Genomic DNA, 18,445 nt, shown 5'->3' with positions numbered 1-18,445 from the left:
CCCATGCGCCTTCCCTGCAACGATGCCCTTCTCACGAAGAATCAGGGTCAGATTCTTCATCCTGATCCAACATCTCTTCAATTGCACGCTTGGCTCCTGAGTTCCGAGAGTTCCAGGGTATGAACATTGATCAGGAATGCAGACAGATTTTGCCTAGTGCACGAGCGGACAGTACAAATAAGACGTACAAGCTCAAATGGAAGAGATTTTGTGTTTGGTGCTCTCAGAACAAGTTCCATCCTTTACAGATTAAGCCGGAACAAATTCTCTCATACCTTCTCACCGTCTCAAAGGCTGGTCTATGCCATGCATCGGTTAAGATTCATTTGGCAGCTATAGGCTCCTATAGATGCTCTGCTGATATGCCCTCACTTGGCTCATCCAGGATTATTAAACAGTTCATGAAAGGCCTCTTCTGCATTTTCCCTCCGGTGCGTCCACCTCCGCCAGAGTGGCATCTGAATGTAGTCCTGTCCCAGCTAATAAAAGCTCTGTTCGAACCTATTCACAGAGCTGAACTCTAGTATATCACATGGATAGTGGCAGCTCTGCTTGCTCTTACTTCCACCAGGAGAGTCAGCGATATACAGGCTTTCTGATGGATACAACTACCTGTGGATTCCTCACCTAATGAATACTCCCATGGCGCCAGCATTCGACGGAAATCTTCTTACTAGTCTCTGCACGTCGACGAGGACGTCACTCTAGCCCACGCGACGCCGTCTGACGTCATACAGGCAATAAGAGGTCCTCGACGACGTGCGGACGTCAGTTCCCTTTTTTCCGTGCATTCGAAACGGTTATCTTCGAGGGAGCAACTGTTACTTTTTTGGTTACAGTGTATTTTTGCTGCGTAGTCTTTCGCTGTGGTAATAATGTCGCAGAGAAAGTCTGGATTTAAGCCTTGTCGTGAGTGTGGAGGCAAGATGTCGGTGACGGATCCTCATTCCGATTGCCTTTGGTGTTCGAGCTCCGACCACGACGTCTCGACTTGTGATTCATGCCAGCACATGAATCCAAAGGCCCTCAAGGAACGTGAGGCGAAGCTGTTTATGGCTAAATCGAAGGAGAAGCATCACAAGAAGTCTTCTTCTCCGAGACATCGGCGTCATCGAGACTTCCGGCGCCGTAGAGAATCTCGGCATCATTAGAAGGAGACTCGTTCCATGTCTTCGGATCGGCGCCGAAGGACATGGGAGATCAGTCCCACGGTTACGCCGCATCCTTCGACGCCGTTGCCCTCTCCGGCGTCTCCGACTTCACCTGGACAGGCGTCGGTGATTGAGGTATTGGAGCCTCAGGTGTTTTCTCCGGCGCAGACGCCGAGGCCGGCGTCGGGGTCGCCTCCGAGACAGGCACCTCAGTATCCGGCTTTTCCCACCCCTGGAGCCGATAGTTCCGCATTCTTGAATGCTATGTATGCCATCTTCCAACAGATGGCTCCAGGGGGTGCTCTGGCTGGGCCTTTGGCCTTTTCTTTGGGTGATCCTGCGCCTCTTCGGCCGGCACCCTTTATGCCCTTTCTCCCTTTTGGGAACGTGGGCTCGGCGCCAGTGTCGGCGCCGGTGGCCGCTCCGGTGGCTTCAGAAGGATTGGCCCCGGGGATTTCCATCCCGTCGACGTCGGGATTTCGGCCTGTGACTCGGGTGGGTCCATCCGCTTCAGCTGCTCTTTTTTCGGTGCCGAAGTTACCTGTGGCGCCGGACGCGGAGTCGGTGGCTTCTGAAGATCGGCGCCGATCTTCGACTTCGGCGGAGGCATTGTCGACTCCGCGTATTGAACAGCGACTTCATTCCAGGAGACGTGCTCTCCGTGTATTAGAAGAGCAGGAGTACCAACGAGCCCTGGAGGAAGGAGAGCTAGAGGACTCGGGTGATGGGCTGCGTGGACTGGAGTCGGCCAGTGGGCTGGACACTTCCCCTGAGTGGGATCTTTCGTCCCCGGGGGAGTATACTGTAGAGGCTGCTTCCTTTCATGCAGTGGTACGGAAGGCAGCTAGTTTTTTTGGACCTGCCTTTGCCGGTGGTGGAGGCTAAACAAAACCTTTTAACAGAGGTGCTACATCCGGCCTCAGCTGCGGCGGAGCCTCTGTTGCCATTTAATGACGCTCTGCTGGATCCGGTGATAGAGGTGTGGAAGAGGCCGGCATCTTCCCCAGCAGTTCACAGAGCCGTGGCCAGGAGGTATCGGGCGGCTCCGACTGACCCTGGGTTTCTATCTAGGCACCCTACGCCGGAGAGCTTGGTGGTGCAGGCCTCCTGTTCAGCCAAGTCAGCGCCTGGTTCTTTCCCGACGGTGCCTGGGGACAGAGATTCAAAGAAGCTAGAGGCGCAGTCGAAGAAATTTTTTTCGTCCTGCAGTCTGGCGTTAAAAGCCACCAATGCAACCTGTATCCTGGGGAGGTATATTCATGCTCTGATGGATGACATTTCCTCATCGTTTACAGAGCTTCCCCAGGGTCTTTTGGATCTTGTCTCAAATGCCCAGGCTGCTGCGACCCAGATTATCCAGACGGGACTGGATACCACCGACTCGGTAGCCAGAGCAATGGGCACAACTGTGGTGGCAAGGAGACAGGCCTGGCTCCGTAACTCGGGCTTTTCTGCAGATGTACAGTCCACATTGTTGGATCTCCCGTTTGATGGGGACAAACTGTTTGGAGCCAAGGCTGATTCGGCCTTGGAACGTTTTAAGGAAAGCAGGGCCACGGCTAAGTCGTTAGGGCTCCAAGCTCCTTCTTCCACGGCCTCTACCAGATTTTTCAGGAGGTTTCGTGGATTTGGGCGTGGCTCTTCCTCCTCTTCCTTTCGGGGAAGATATCAGCAACCTGCCTCTTCCCATCCCTATAGATCTTTCAGGGGGAGAGGTAGGGTCCGCACCAGAGGAGCCTCTCAGCAGCACTCTGCCTCTTCCTCATCCTCTGGCGGGGTGCAGCAGGGGAAGCAGCCTTAGGCTTCCACCATTTCCCACTCACTCCTCTCCTGTAGGGGGAAGATTACAGCATTTTCTCACCAAATGGAAGACTGTTACAACGGACACTTGGGTTCTCAGTATTGTGGGAAAAGGCTACACCCTTCCCTTTCGGGAGTTCCCGCCCCTCATCCCGCCCCGCCCTTCTTATTGTTCAGAAGAACACCTCCTGTTGCTAGAACAGGAGGTACAAGCCCTCCTTTCCAAGGGCGCGGTGGAGTTGGTCCCAGAGCAGGAAAGGGGTCGAGGATGTTACGCAAGGTATTTCCTGATTCCCAAGAAGGATGTTCGTTTGAGACCAATTCTGGACCTGAGGATCTTGAATTGGTTCCTCAAGCAGGAAAAATTCAAGATGCTGACCCTAGCACAGGTGCTTTTGGCGTTGAACAAGGAAGACTGGATGGTGTCTGTTGACTTGCAGGATGCTTACTTTCATATCCCGATACTCAAGTCACACAGGAAGTATCTCCGGTTTGTGGTGGGATCGCAGCACTATCAGTTTGCGGTCCTTCCGTTTGGTCTTACTTCAGCACCTCGAGTCTTCACGAAGGTGATGTCGGTGGTTGCGGCAGAACTCAGAAGGAAGGGGATAGCAGTATTCCCTTACTTGGACGACTGGTTGATCAAAGCCAAGTCCGCGGAGCTTGTCGCATCATCTGCAGTCAACAACCCAGTTGTTGTTCGACCTGGGTTTTTCGGTGAACGAGCCCAAATCTCACCTAGAGCCCTCTCAGCGCCTCCTGTTCATAGGGGCAGTACTGGACACAACATTGGGTCGGGCCTTTCCTCCGCCTCAGCGGATTCAAGATATTCAGGATTTGGTTCCAATGTTTCGAAATGGAGCGGTAGTTCCAGTCCTCAAGGTCCTTCGTCTGCTCGGTCTGTTTGCCTCCTGCATTCTGTTGGTCACGCATGCTCGCTGGCACATGAGGGCTCTTCAGTGGTGCCTCCGAAGGCAGTGGTCTCAACACAAAGGGGATCTAGAGAGTACTGTCAAGATCTCCAGAGATGCTGCTGTGGATTTGAAGTGGTGGAATGCAAGCAACAATCTTTCACAAGGAAAGCCGTTCCAGCAGTCGCCACCAGTGGCCACAGTCATAAGGGATGCTTCCACTCTAGGGTGGGGAGCTCATCTGGGGGATCTGGAGATCAAAGGTCTTTGGTCTCCAGAGGAACAGATGTTTCACATCAATCTGTTAGAGTTACGGGCTGTACGTCTGGCTCTCAAGGCCTTCCTCCCTTCCCTTCGTGGTCAGTCGGTACAGGTCCTAACGGACAATGCTACCACGATGTGGTACATAAACAAGCAGGGAGGAGTGGGGTCGTACCTTCTCTGCAGAGAGGCTCTTCGACTATGGTCCTGGGCAAAGGACCATCAGATTTGCTTGATAGCAAACCATCTGGCCGGAGTCTTGAACGTGCGTGCGGACAGTCTCAGTCGCCAATTCTCGGCAGACCACGAGTGGCGTCTCCATCCAGATCAAGTCTGTTTAATCTTCCAGAGGTGGGGGTTTCCTCAGGTAGATCTGTTTGCCACTCGAGAGAACGCGCATTGTCCGTTATTCTGCAGCCTCCAGTATCCGATGCAGGGAGCGTTGGGGGACGCGTTTCAAATAACCTGGTGCGGCCAGTTGCTTTACGCGTTTCCTCCCATACCCTTGATTCCTCGAGTATTGAGGAAGATTCGCCAGGACCGGGCTCTAGTCATCCTAATAGCTCCGGATTGGCCAAGGAGGGTATGGTACTCCGACCTTCTCCAACTCTCAATGTGCCCTCCGCTCCATCTCCCTTTCAGGGCAGACCTCTCGCAGTTGCAGGTTCTACACCCCAACCTCCAGAGTCTGCACCTACATGCCTGGAGATTGAACGGGGCAACCTGAGTTCCTTCTCTCTCCCGCCTGAGGTAGTGGATGTTATATTAGCGGCCAGGCGACACTCCACTAAATCTATCTACGCTAATAGATGGTCTAAATTTGTTGCGTGGTGTGGAGAGAGGCAGATTGATCCTTTGCATGCTCATCTATCGGACGTTTTGTCTTTTGCTCTGTCTCTAGCGCAGAAAGGTTGTGCAGTGGCTACCATTAAGGGTTATTTATCGGCCTTGTCAGCCTTCATATGTCTTCCAGACCAACCATCTTTATTTAAATCCCCTATTGTTATCAGATTCCTGAAAGGTCTTCTAAATAAATATCCTCCAAAACCATTCGTTATGCCGCAATGGGATTTGTCCTTGGTCTTGACTTTCCTTATGGGGTCCCCTTTTGAACCTATGCATTCTTGCCCCTTAAGGTATTTGGTTTTAAAAACAGTCTTCCTGATAGCTATAACATCAGCAAGGAGAGTGAGTGAGTTGCAGGCCTTATCAGTAAAGCCCCCTTATACAACTTTTTATGGGGATAAGGTGGTGTTGAGGACCAAGGCTGCTTTCCTCCCGAAGGTTGTTTCACCCTTCCATTTGGCTCAGGCAATTACTTTGTCCACGTTCTATACTCCGCCTCATCCTTCCAAAGAGGAAGAAAGACTGCACCGTCTGGACCCAAAGAGAGCGTTGAGCTTCTTTATTGATAGAACAAAGGATTTCAGGCTGGAGGATCAGCTGTTTATTGGATACGTGGGCAAGAGGAGAGGAAAGGCAGTCCACAAGAGAACACTATCCAGGTGGGTTGTTCTTTGCATTAAAATCTGTTACTCTTTGGCAAAGAAGGATCCTCCTGAGGGCATTAGAGCTCATTCCACCAGAGCTAAGTCGGCCACTTCGGCCTTGGCCAGGGGTGTTCCTGTGATTGACATCTGCAAGGCCGCAACTTGGTCGTCCCTTCACACTTTTGCAAAACATTACTGTTTGGATTCTGAGGTTAGAAGAGACGGCCATTTTGCACGGTCAGTGCTGCAGGATTTCTTGGTTTGACCATTTAGGCACCCACCGCCGGGCGTGGTACTGCTTTGGGACTCTATTCATTAGGTGAGGAATCCACAGGTAGTTGTATCCATCAGAAGAACGAGTTACTTACCTTCGGTAACGACTTTTCTGGTGGATACATTAGCTACCTGTGGATTCCTCACGGTCCCACCCGCCTCCCCGTTGCCTTTCTGGTCTTTCCAAGTAATCCTTGAGTGCGCTCCTCTTGGTCTTTGAGGGTGCAATAGATGTTGTATATAATATATTTATATATATGTATATATGTATATATCTTTGTGTATATACTTGATGTGTGTATATATTTTTTAAAAAGAGAGAGTTATATATATATATATATATAAAAGATTTACAGTTATTCATGCAATGTTGTGTATTTTTACAATATAATGGGATGTTGCCTTGCTCTTTCATTACATTGCCTGGTTTTTCTCATGCACGTAAAAAATGATTGGTACTGACGTCCGCACGTCGTCGAGGACCTCTTATTGCCTGTATGACGTCAGACGGCGTCGCGTGGGCTAGAGTGACGTCCTCGTCGACGTGCAGAGACTAGTAAGAAGATTTCCGTCGAATGCTGGCGCCATGGGAGTATTCATTAGGTGAGGAATCCACAGGTAGCTAATGTATCCACCAGAAAAGTCGTTACCGAAGGTAAGTAACTCGTTCTTTACTACTAAAGAACCTTTTCTGTTTTTTCAGATGACTTTGTTCTGCTCAGGACTAACCCCAGGTACATTCCTAAAGTGCCATCATTTCACCTGAATGAGCCTGTGATACTACAAACTTTTTCCCCAAATCCATCTACAATCGCAGAAAAAGCTCTGCATTCTTTGCACATCAAGAGATGCCTCAAATTTACCTCCAAAGTACCAAACAAATAAGGAAAACCGATCAGCTGTTGGTATCTTGTGCTCATGGATGGCAAAGAGCAGGGGTCACTAAGGCCACCATAGCCCAGTGGATTGCTTCTACAATTCAGTTTTGCCACACCAAAGCAGGAAAACCGCTGACTTAGCGCCCAAGAGCGCACTCCACGAGAGCAGTCTCCACATCGGCTGCTCTGTTCCAGGGCATTGTTCTGGATAAAATGTCAGGCTGCGACATGGAAGACTACGCACTCCTTTACGCAGCACTACTGTTTGGAGTCGTCGCAGAGAACGGACTCTCTAGTTGGACAAGCTGTCTTACGTCATCTCTTTCAATAAGATGAGACCTTTCCTCTATTATGTAGAAACTATTCTATATGCAGAAGAAAAACAACTTGTAAAACTCCGGCCCAACACCAGATGGCGAGCTATTGCAAAACATGCGAATCTACTGCGACTGATGCCACGAACAGATGTACACTGGGTAAGTGACATTTTCATTGCTATGCAATATGGTTTGAGATACTGTTTTATATATAATTTGTTTTAGGCTTATAATACAAGATTTATGAGCTGGTTATTTGGTAATATGTTTTAGAGGATTTCTATGCTCGCACCCTCCATCCACTGCGGGCATGTCGTTTATTAAGAGTACTGCTGGCTATTTAGATTCAAGCATGTGAATTTATGAAAGATCCAATACTGGATAAGAAAACAAGTTACTTACCTGTAACTACAGTTATCCACTATTGGTATCTGTTAGACTTTTCATCCTTGGCGTGGTCTCCCTTAACTTTTTGCCTCTGTTCCCCAGGTTGTTGATGTGTGCTGGACTCTGATTTTGCTGTTTTTGTTACTCTGGGCACTTTACCACTACTAACCAGTGCTAAAGTGCAAGTGCTCCTGTTTAAATTGTATGTAAGTGGTTCATCCATGATTGGCATATTTGAATTACTAGTAAGTCCCTAGTAATGTGCACTAGAGGTGCCAGGGCCTGTAAATCAAATGCTACTAGTGGGCCTGCAGCACTGGTTGTGCCACCCACATAAGTAGCTCTGTAATCATGTCTCAGACCTGCCACTGCAGTGTCTGTATGTGTATTCTTACACTGTAAATTCGACTTGGCAAGTGTACCCACTTGCCAGGCCTAAACCTTCCCTTTTCTTACATGTAAGGCACCCCTAAGGTAGGCCCTAGGTAGCCCCAAGGGCAGGGTGCAGTGTATGGATAAGGTAGGACATATAGTAATGTGGTTTATATGTCCTGACAGTGAAATACTGCCAATTTCGTTTTCACTGTTGCAAGGTCTGTCTCTCTCTCATAGGATAATATGGGGGCTACCTTTAAATATGATTAAAGTGTAGATTCCCCTAGAGAGTAGATGGACATGTGGAGTTTGGGATCCCTGAACTCACAATTTAAAAATACATCTTTTAGTAAAGTTGATTTTAAGATTGTGAGTTTGGAAATGCCACTTTTAGAAAGTGAGCATTTTCTTGCTTAAACCATTCTGTGACTCTGCCTTGTTTGTGGATTCCCTGTCTGGGTCAGTTTGACAGTTGGGTTGTTTTTCACCTCACACCAGACAGTGACACAAAGGGAGCTGGGGTGTGATCTGCATTTCCTGATTAGCCATCTCTGCTAGGAGGGAGGGGTGGAGTGGTCACTCTCATCTGAAAGGACTGTGCCTGCCTCTGACAATGCTGTCTCCAGCCCCCTGGTGTGTGTCTGAGGCCTTGCCTGGGCAAGGCAGGATTTCACAAGAAGGTGTGAGTCCCCTTTGAAGAAAGGTGACTTCAAAGACTAAAATGGGTATAAGAAGGGCACCCAAACTTACAAACTTTAGAAACACTTCTGGAATCAAGAGGAACCTCTGCCTGGAGAAGAGCTGATCGCTGAGGAACAAGTGCTGCCCTGCCTGTGACTGTGCTTTGTGGAGCTTTCCTGCAGTGCTGCTTCTGCCTGAGTAAGAGGGCAAAGACTGGACTTTGTGTGCCTTCCATCTTGAAGAAGAAATCTCCAAGGGCTTGATGTAGAGCTTGCCTCCTGTTGTTGAAGTCTCAGGGATAGCAAAGACTTCTTCCTGCCAGCACCTGGAGTCTCTGGAGAGACCCCTACTCTGCTCTGTGGTGCCCTTCCAGTTCCTGGGACCCTGAAAGGAGAGGCTGGCAGCCTAAGGACAAAAATACACGCACCGAGCACCGTGCGGAGAAAAGATCGACGCGAATCCGATCGCGGCTGAGAAAACGACGCGACGCCGGTTCCGCAGCTGAGAAACGACGCCGCAGGAAACGCAACCGAAAAACCGACGCCCGGAGCAGGAGAAACGACGCGCAGCATCGCTGACGGAGGCTGAGAGATCGCACCCTGCGCCGCGGGACTTTCGGATCGTCGTGTGGCTGGCTTTTTCAACGCGCACCGCCGTGCCGAGTTGTTTTCGACGCACACAGCCGTGCAGGGTTACTTTCGACGCACACCGCCCGTGCGGGGTTATTTTTGACGCAAACCAGGTACATTTTCACGCTAGCAGCGCTAGTGTGGTGTTACAACTACCTAAAGACTCTTTTTATTTTAAACCTTTAAAAAATCACAACTTGACTGGTGTATGTTGGATTTTTGTCGTTTTGGTCTTGTTTTGTCTAGATAAATATTTCCTATTTTTCTAAACTGGTGTTGTGTCATTTTTTAGTGTTTTCATTAAGTTACTGTGTGTGTTGGTACAAATACTTTACGCCCAGCACTCTGAGGTTAAGCCTACTGCTCTGCCAAGCTACCAAGGGGGTAAGCAGGGGTTAGCTGAGGGTGATTCTCTTTTATCCTAACTAGAGTGAGGGTCCTTGCTTGAACAGGGGGTAACCTGACTGTCAACCAAAGACCCCATTTCTAACAGTATCTTTCATAAATTCACATGCGACCCACCCTCCTCCCCTTAGACGCTCGCATTTCCCCCTCAGGTCATGATCTTTTTTCACTCTCGTGCTAGAAAATCTGAGGGAAAGAGCTTCTCTGGAGTGTTCTAGAGGGTGCTGGTACCTGATTGGCCAGCAGCTAGGTTTGGGTCCTTTTCACAAAAAGGACTTGGGCTATATGAGTGACTTGTGTTACCATTATTGCCTATAGAGAAAACAAAAAAATATATATATTTATTCATTATTGCTTTTCATGTACCGTGGGACTCCCACTTGGACGGGGATGATTCAAGCATGTGAATTTATGAAAGATACCAATACTGGATAACTGTAGTTACAGGTAAGTAACTTGTTTTCTTCAAGTGGAGGGTGTGGGCCCATTCTTTGCTACAGGTCCTTGTCATGGATCAAGTCTTCCATAATTCACAATCGAAGTAGAAGCACAAGACCAACAAGCATGATTTGCCAAAGCTGCTCAACTTTTATCCTGAGAATTCACAATGATCCGGTTGCTTGCGGTCTCGTTCCCTATTCCAAGCCAAAGAGCTGACCCTGCAAATGATCTCTGTGCATCCGGAGTTTCCCAGTCTGTTGGCAACATTTCAACAGGTTGAGGTGTTTCGAGAGGCCTGTTTCAAAATTGTGGCTTTTTCCCTTCGGCCCACATTCGGCCAGGGTCTTCTGTGGCCTCCAGTACGGTTGCCAGTGACAAGTCTATCATTGGCACTGCTTCTGGTGCCTGAACCTGCCTCTGGATCTGCTGTGGAGCCAGAGCAGACTTGCAGTCCTGTACCGAAATCCAAGCAATCCCATCAATGTTGCCATGCCAGACGAAGACCCCATTTCCATTGTCTAATCCGAATAAGAGCAGAATTTATCATGGTCCAGACTCTGGTTCATTCCCGAAGCCATACTTCAGCAACCTGCCCCAGTTCAATTTTACTCCCAGTACCAAGCTTTTACCCTGGGAGCCACACAGCTGTTCTTCAACAGCTTTTTTTTTTTATTTGGACGCTGATAAGGGCCAGCCATCCTCCGCAAATAGCAATGAAGGAGTTGGATATCATTTTCCTAAACATGATGATGATGAGATTAACACATGGACATTCCAGGAACTCGGTGAAATGGACACTCTTCCAGAGAGTAGGTTGTGGGTTCATGCCATTAATTTAGGAATCGTGTGCTGGGGGATTAATCAATAGACAATCATCCCACCAGGGACAGCAAAATTCCCACTCTGTCGCCACTGCAACAGCCTCCAAGCTGCTTTAATTTCCTGTTAGTGGCACCCAACCACCCTATGGGAGGCGGACTCAGACATTTTCTCCCAGGATGGGAAGGTTGGTTAAATATGTGAACAGGGTTGTACTACAAGACTACGACCCGACATTCACTTTTAATCAACTGCTTCTTCCACCCACATAAATGCGTCTTTCTCTGTACACTTCACCACTGCTAACTATTGCTTAAAGTGTTTGTGCTCACTCCCTAATAGAAGGTAAAATTGGCTGACACCTGATTGGAATATGTAATTTCCTTTTAAGTCTCTTGTAAGGTGGTATACCACATACCCTGGTCTATTGATTTAAATGCTACTAGTAGGCCTGCAGCACTTATTGTTCCACTTACTTAAGCAGCCCCTTAACATGTCTCCGTCCTGTTAACACTTTTAAACTGTCAGTTCAACTTGCCAAAGTAACCTCCCCTGCCAAGTCTAAAACTCCCTACTATTCTATGCAATACATTGCACCATGTGGTTGAAGCAGGCAACCGTGAGAGTCACTATCCAGTGGTATGTAATTCCCATTTGGGGGGTGGGCTGGCTCAGTTCTCTTAAGGTAGCTGTCTGTAAGCCTTTTCATTCTTGTCGATTCTCTGTTAGGCAGTGATCTAGAGCGCGCTGCCTGGAAAGAAGTGAAGTTCAGTTCATATGTGGGGATGTTTGGGTTTTCTAAGTGGGTCTGCATGACCACACAGTTGATGGCTGCCCAGGAGGGGAGTCAAAGGAGTCCAGAACCTGGAAAAATGGCCCAGGTAGCTGCCAAGAAAGGGAACTGTATGTGGTGTGGGGAGCCAGACTCCAGGACTTTCACTTCTACCAAACATGATGATGGGGTGCTGGCAGCAGTCGCTCCATACTTGGCGGCAAGGACATTGAGAAATGTGAGCCAATCCAATTAGAAAAGCCCTTCGGCACTGGGGGCGACAAAAATATACTGCCTCTATTTTTGTCACCCCCAGTGCCGAAGGGCTTTTCTAATTGGATTGGCTCACATTTCTCTTGGACGACATCTGGGGTCTAAAAAGGCCTTTGCTAGGCTTTTCTACAATTTTTTTTGGCCCTGGGTACAGGCATTCTCTGATGCATTTTGTGCGACATTGCTCTACCTTTGAGGCTGGTAGGGAAACAATGAAATCTCCCCTGACTTCTTTATCGGTCATTGGCACCCTCTTTGAAAAGGTGGTCATCAACATTGTTTAGATTATTTGACCCCAAAACTATTTTAAGCAATAGATTCATCCTGAGTTTGGTGGACAATGCCACAAGTTACTTAGAGGCACATCCTTCTGAAAGTGTGTAGCTGCACCTTCAGTAGTTACAACCCTGATAACAGTTTTCACCTGGAGAGGGCTCACCAAAGAAATTGTGAGTGACTGGGGCAACAACTCTGTCAGCATACACGAAGTCCATGTGAGAAGAGTGTGGGGTAGCCTACAGGTTCTCCACACCCTCCTACCTCCAGTGGGCTTAGTGAGCGATTTAACAAGACCTGTAATGGCATGATGATGGGCCTGCCTGATCACATGAGACAGAAATGGAACGTTCTCTTACCATGACTGTTCTTTCATTACAGAGATGAACCATAGAAGGGAGTTTGGTTCAGCCCTTCTGATCTACCCTGTGGAAGCCTTGTTATGGAACCTCTGTTTAAGGATGGGAGTAAACTCCCCAAGATGTGGTTAGTTAAATGCTGGCTTCAGGGACCAGATGAAGTTCTGGAAAAAGCAGCCAGGATGTCATAAAACCTAATTATACCCAGAAGGTCACTCTGGTAGCGTTTCAGCCTGGCCAGAAAGTGTGGGTGATGGTCCCAGTGGAGCCCAGGGCCCTTCCAGTCTTTAAGTCTTTTTGACAGGGCCCTATAAGGTGAGTAAGAGAAAGGGGGAGTCTGCCTACTTGGTGTACCTCAAGATCTCTGAAACCCCTTAAGGTTACTCCTTGTGAATCGCCGCAAACATCATTACTAGAGGTCTGAGGTCACCATGCTGCTGGTGACACATGATGGATTGGAAGTGGAGAGTGAACCTCTCTCTGTTTCATATCATCGAAAGAAAAGATGGGTCAGTGGAGTGGAAGGTGTCAACCTCTCTCCTATGACACCAGAGTTACAGGGACAGTTTGCCTCCCTGTTCTCCCCTCATCCTGGCTTACACGTTTATGTAGTCAAAATATAGACAACGGAGACGGCCTGCCTGTGAAAAATTACATCTACATGCTGTCAGATTGCGTGCCAGCATTAAGAAGGAAGTCTATAGGATGTTGAAACTGTGAGTGATTGAGCACTCCATTCCAGTGGTGCTTTTACCCAAAGCTGCCGCAACGGGTGTCGCCCCAAAACGTAGGTTCTTTGCAGACTACAGTGGGTTCAACTCAGATTCGAAGACCGATGCACATCCCAGCCCCCAAGCTGATGAGCCCATATACAGGTTGAGGGCTAACAAGCTTTTGAGCACTTTTGACCTCACTTCAGGGTATGTGCAGATAGCTCTAAGAGGGGCAAAACAGAGGGTTAGCATTCTCTACCACAGAGGGTCATTTGTCATGCCCTCTAGACTGACGCCTGCCATCTTCCAGAGGTTAGTAAACAAGGTCTTAGCCAGAATGTAGGCTTTCAGTGCTGCTTACTTAGATGATACAGCTGTCTACAGCAGCAGAAATGTGGTCCAACTGTTTCAACATCAGGAAGCCATTTAGCTCTGCTAGAGGCAGACCGGACTATCAAGGACAGCAAGTGCCAGATAGGGAAGAGTTCTGTGGTGTATTTGGGACACCTTGAGGATCAGGACAAAGTGCAGCCCTTCCAGGTCAAAATGGAGACTATCCTGGAACGCCATCAAACCCCCCTGAGGGCCTTCCTGTGCCTCACTGGATACTACAGGAAGTTTAAGGGATTTGGCACAGTTATTTCTCCCTTAACTGAGCTGGCTTTGAAGAAGCAGTTTAAAAGGGTGATCTTTATAGAGACCTACAGGAAACCCTTTGATTCCCTCAAACAAATCGAGGGTAGAGCCCCTATACTCAAGGTCCCAGATCTTCCCTAATTAGCTCACTGTTCAAACTGACGCCTCACAGCATGGCATAGGGGCTGTTTTAGCACACTCAAATGAAGGCTGCCTAGAACAATCTGTAGCCTTCACCACTAGGAGGTTATTTCTCAGGGAATAGAGTTGGAGTGCTATTGAGAGAGAAGCCTGTTTAGAATTCGCTTCCAGATTCATACAGATTTCAGGCCACTCAGATGGCTCATGCAGAGGAAGGGCCGAAATTCCTAACTGTTGAGGTTGTCCATCTTCCTACAGGGAATGGATTTTACGGTGGGACACTGCTCTGGATCAGACCACTCTACTGCTGGTGTTCTGTTGATGTTCTTCTGCTTTAGTGATGAGAACTCCCAAGAGGTTGCTGCTGAGGTTGGGCCACATTATACAAGTAATTTTTAGAGTGGTCTTCCCCCAAACTTTACGCCTTCACTCCTCTTATTTTTGCCAAATTAATTTTTATTGGCTTTAGGACTTTGTGTACTTTACCACTTATATCCAGTGCTAAGGTGCTTGTTCTTACTCACTAAAACATGGTAAAATTGGCTTGTGACAGGTCAGCACCAGACACACCCTCAGCGGCACATGGGCGGCCTGGTGCAGGGTGCAAACACAGCATTGGCCGCCCAATGCTTTTCAGTGGGGAAATCTCAGGGGCCATAAAGAGGCTGCAGGCTGGGTCCTTTGGAAAACCAAAGGCTGGGGAGGAGGAAGAGGGGCCTGCTGGACATTGCTGGACAATTTGTCTGATTCCCCAAGGCCAGGGGGTGGCAGGTGTAGGGGTACCTTTAGTCGTCTGGAATCTTCGACAGATCTGGTCACAGTCACGGGGAGCCTCTGGATTCAGGCAGCAGGTGTCGTCGTAGGGGCCAGGAGGGGATACCCCAGGATGGACTTTAGGTCAGAATCACCTGTGGACCCTCTCTGGAATGGTGAGCCACCTGGACTCAGCCTGTGGCCGTCTGATGCAGAATGGGCTGGACTCTTGGATCCAGGGCAGTTCTGGAGTCCTTTTAATGGTTTCTTCTGTACAGGGCTGCTGTCCTTGGTCCTCTGCTGGGCAGGCAGCCTTATGGGGGTTTGTAGAGGTTGCTGGTCCTGCAGGATGCGTCTAGAGAAACTACTAGGTGAGCTACAATGATAACGAATCTGAAGATATGATAATCTTCAGAAATAAATCCCTATGGGGACAAATAAATACATTGTGATAAGCTTGAGTCAATCGATGAATTATGATGCCAGGCTGCTAAACATAGACGAATAATCACAGGGGGAAGAGAACGATGTCACAGCAAGGTGTACTTCAATTAAATCATGCAAACAATCATGGAATACAAAACAGATATCAAGGGACAAAATATCTAATTCAGACACACCACATTCGAACTAAATGAGAACGGACAATGTGACAATATAAAAGAAAGACATTATACAAATACAACTAAATTTATCAAATAATACATAAGAAATAGAAAATTTTCAATACACAGAGAAGAAAAAGGTACTCGAAAAATGATAAATATATTTAATAATCTAATACAAAAATAGTCTGTTAAAAAGGAAAGAACTATAGTGGCGTCGCTCTGACAAAGATTTACATCTACATACATTTTTTCCCTGATTGAGCTACTCGCATTCTTTTAGGGAACCCCTCTATAGTTACTCTCCCCCTGCAGGATGCGTCGCCTTCTTGAAGCAGGGGGGTCTTTGAAGCTGGAGACAGGCGGTAGGGCTGGGGCCAAGTCAGTTGTCATCTGAAGTCTTCTCTGCTGGGGTAGGCTTAGCAGTCCTTTCTTTGTCCTCTCGAGGTCACCAGGAATATGGTGAGTGAGGTTCAGGGGAGCCCCTACATAATAGATTTAGGAGAGTTACAGGGGTCAGAGGGCAGTAGCCAATGGCTACTGTCCCTGAGGGTGGCTACTCCCTTCCTGTGCCCACTCCCTTTTGGAAGGGGGCACATTTCTATACCTATTGGTCCGTACCCTCCAAAACAAGATGGAAGTTTCTGCAGGAGGTCACTTCAGCTCTGGGCACCTTAGGGGTGGTTCTAGCTGCAGTAGTCCCTCGTCCCCGTTTTACCTAATTTTTCCTCTAGACCTACCGCCAAAATGGTGGGTTGGTCCCGGGAGACGGCCAACTCCACTAGCTGGAGTACCCTGGGGCACTGTAACAGGAGGTTTGAGCCTCTGAGCAAGTGCTACAATTCCTGCAGGGGGGAGGTGTGAAGCACCTTCGCCCAGAGAAGTCTTTGTTTCTGACCCCAGAAAGCACAAAGGCTCTCACCCCATGGGTCAGAAACTTGTCTTGGTAGCGAAGGCAGGCACAGACTGGTCAATCCTGCACTAGAGGGTTGGGTAAAATACAGTGAGCATCTCTAAGATGCCCTCTGTGTGCGTTTCACAATAAATCCAACACTTGCATCAGTGTGGGTTTATTGTTCTGAGAAGTCTGATACCAAACTTCCCAGTCTTCAGTGCTGCCTTTGTGGAGTTCTTAATGACAAACTTCCAGCCCATGTACTCAATATGGCAACACTGCAATTACAATGTCTAAGAATGGACTTGGACACTGTAAGGACATACTGCTCATGCAGCTATGCCCTTATCTGTGGTAAAGTGCACCCTCCCCTAGGGCTCTATGGCTTGCTAGAGGGGTGACTTAACTATACCACAGGCAGTGGATTGTGGGCATGGCACCCTGGGAGGGATTCCATGTTGACTTTACCTGTCGCACCACCCCCTTGGGGACTCTCCCTGGTCACAGAGCCCTTGGTACCACTGGTACTTTTTCGAGGGAATTAGCTGTGTGCCAATTGTAGAAACTATTTTAAGGTTTTAGAAAAGAACATTGGTGCCGGGGCTTGGTTAGCAGGATCCCAGCACACTCTCAAGTCTGCCTTAATGTCAGGCAAAAAGTGTTGGGGGGCTAACCATGCCAAAAGGGTCACTTTACTGCAACCACTGAGAGGCCTATCTCTCCCATAGTATTGTACTATTTTATTACATTCAATAGGTGCATACTTTTGAGAGCAGGGAGGAAAATCATATTTGGGGTGTCAGAAATTGTAATTTATAATCTTCTCTAATGGTGAAGTCAGATTTTTAAATCACGATTAAATCACGATTTTCAAAATTACAGTTTTAGATAGAAAGTTGGGATTTTCCTGTCTGATGCCTGCAGCCTCCTTGGTCACATAACTGGGTGCGAGTGGCAGTTGGCCTTGGCATATTCCTCCCAGACAGCAATGCAATAGAGGAATTAGGTATTGCTGGACAGGCTGTCTCAAGCTGGATGGGAGTTGGGTGGTGTGGAGCTGGGCACATCCCCACCTGCAAGTCAATAGGGTGCGGCCTGCCTCCACACAGAAAACTTCACACTTGTCTCTTATTTCTGTCTGTAAGCTTAAGGCTTGTGTCTGTCTTCAGACTTGAGCCAGGGTAGGGAGGCAGAAAATTCCAAGAACTTCAGAAAATTGAACTTCTGGAACTTTTACTTTAAAGGAATCTCCAAGTATAAAAATAGAGCCCTCTGACCTACTCTACTTCACTTTCTGGGCGTGCAGAAGGACTCTCGAACGACTGCCTACTTCTGTGGCCTGCTGCATACTTCAGATAACTGCTTTGCTGCACCAAGAATGACTTGTTTGCTGCCTGAAGCCTGCCCTGAGCCCCCAGAGGTTTGCCCTGCACATTTCTTTGAACCCAGGACTACCAAAGTGACTCCAAGGGCTTGTTTGCTGGCCTCCTGATCAGAATCTCTGGGACAGAAGAAGCTCCTTCCATTTTTTTAGCCCGCACGTAGACACAACTTGAGTGAATCCTGACCCTCCCAAGTGATGCCTCTCTAGTCCTGTACCCTTGGAAGTGGTACTAAACGTTTCGCGATAGCCAAAATCCAACATTTGGAAATTGGAAAATTTCTGGCCAGCAAGTGCTCTGATCTGCGAACCAAGGGATACTGGGATCAATTTGATCATCGATCCACCCATGGTGCTTCACCTGTTGGCCTGACTTTGCATCAGCTTCCTCTGTGTTCTACTCCGCAGCAATAGATCCTGTTCTTCTGCGGCTCCTTGCAGAGAAGGCTTATACAGCAGTGAGGAGCCCTCATTGGCTACATTCTACTGCTTTGTCCCTCTAGAGATCTACTTAAAAAAAAAAAAAAAGGGACCGAACAAAAGGACTCTTCACCATGATTTCCGCCATCTTCCTAGCCCCCACTGAACTTTACCTTCTTAGACAGTTTTCTGTAAAACGTCTTATAGAGCCGAAGGTAAGCAGTGACCGGGCATAATCCATTTCTTATGTCCAACCACACTCCATCGCATTCATCAATAGCTTTCGACTTTGCTTCTAGTCTTGTGCGACTAGATGGCTGCACTTTAAACTTTAAAAATCCATAACTCTGGTTCTGCTGATTAGACTGAATTATTGTTTTTGTGCTGCATAAATGCTTGACAC

General features: G+C 48.1%; 1 protein-coding gene across 2 annotated transcripts in view; it reads left to right on the top strand.

Moving 5' to 3' along the window:
* PIWIL1 (piwi like RNA-mediated gene silencing 1) overlaps window positions 1–18,445 on the top strand; it is a 1,338,982-nt gene that overhangs the window by 719,112 nt on the left and 601,425 nt on the right. The gene's annotated exons all lie outside the window — the stretch shown is intronic.

Source organism: Pleurodeles waltl, chromosome 11, assembly GCF_031143425.1.
Source record: "Pleurodeles waltl isolate 20211129_DDA chromosome 11, aPleWal1.hap1.20221129, whole genome shotgun sequence".
Taxonomy (NCBI): domain Eukaryota; kingdom Metazoa; phylum Chordata; class Amphibia; order Caudata; family Salamandridae; genus Pleurodeles; species Pleurodeles waltl.
The sequence above is the reverse complement of the archived record's forward strand: the minus strand, read 5'-3'. Positions and strand labels throughout refer to the sequence as shown.